Source organism: Sturnira hondurensis, unplaced genomic scaffold, assembly GCF_014824575.4.
Source record: "Sturnira hondurensis isolate 20B ecotype Veracruz unplaced genomic scaffold, ASM1482457v3 Scaffold0011140, whole genome shotgun sequence".
NCBI lineage: Eukaryota > Metazoa > Chordata > Mammalia > Chiroptera > Phyllostomidae > Sturnira > Sturnira hondurensis.
This window is the reverse complement of record NW_028083771.1, coordinates 1-977: the sequence shown is the minus strand read 5'-3', so window position 1 is coordinate 977 and position 977 is coordinate 1. Positions and strand designations below refer to the sequence as shown.

At 53.7% G+C, this 977-nt stretch overlaps 2 non-coding genes across 2 annotated transcripts; one reads left to right on the top strand and one right to left on the bottom strand.

Annotated features, from left to right (window-relative positions):
• Positions 1-504: 504 nt before the first annotated feature.
• On the bottom strand, positions 505-576 carry TRNAA-UGC (transfer RNA alanine (anticodon UGC)). The gene has a single exon. It is a non-coding gene; the product is annotated as a tRNA-Ala (tRNA).
• A 229-nt stretch (positions 577-805) lies between these two features.
• Positions 806-877, top strand: TRNAD-GUC (transfer RNA aspartic acid (anticodon GUC)). The gene has a single exon. It is a non-coding gene; the product is annotated as a tRNA-Asp (tRNA).
• Positions 878-977: the final 100 nt, after the last annotated feature.

Sequence of the window (977 nt, the reverse complement as noted above, 5' to 3'; positions counted from 1 at the left end):
GAAGATCTAAAGGTCCCTGGTTCGATCCCGGGTTTCGGCAGCTCTCGTTTTCTTCCCCAAGGACGAGGGCTAGAAACAAGTAAATGATGATTTATTTTTTATTTTCATTTTGTCCAACTAGTAAAAGGGTTTCGCTTTCTTTGTTTAAAACAGCTCAGAGCGGTATCCACCGGGAGACCTAAGAGATGAGGTCTTCCTCGTGGCTCCCCACCTGCGGAAATCCAACAGGGGAAAGTGTTTCCTTGCCTCTGTTTCTTTTATTTGATTAATCTGTTTCATGTGTGTTGGTTGTGCGTTAATTTTTGCTTTCTGTTTATTAATGTCTGCGCCCTGAACGCCCGCAGCTAAATCAAAGACCCGAGCGGGAAACGGTCTCTTCAAGATGGAATTAAGTGGGACTTCCCGTTCTTTACTGCTGCAGGTCGGGTGAATTCTCGGGGTCTGCTAATGGCTAATACACCTTAAAGGAGGGGCTGTCAAAAAGAGTTGTTCCAACCGGAGACGTGGAGATGCCGGGGATCGAACCCGGGGCCTCATACATGCAAAGCATGCGCTCTACCACTGAGCTACATCCCCCGCCCCGGGGGGCCCGCGGATGCAGGAAGTCGCGCCTTGTCCCCACCGGCTCCTTTCTTCCTTCCCGGGGGTTCGGAGTCGCACGGGCTCCAGCGGGTCTCTGCGCACCCCAGCGAAGCCGGCCGCCCGGCCCTGAGCGCCTGCGGGGGCCCCGCCGAGCGCTTCCCGCCGCAGCCCGGGGAGCGCTGACTCCATATGGGCGAATCAGGAAAGAACCTCGCAGGGCTCGTCCTCGTTAGTATAGTGGTGAGTATCCCCGCCTGTCACGCGGGAGACCGGGGTTCGATTCCCCGACGGGGAGGCTTCCTACGTCTTTTTATTGTCTCTCTGTGTTTTTTTTTTCCATCCCTCTTAAACGCTTCGAGTGTCTCCATATTTTTCATCTCTTTTAAACAGATCGA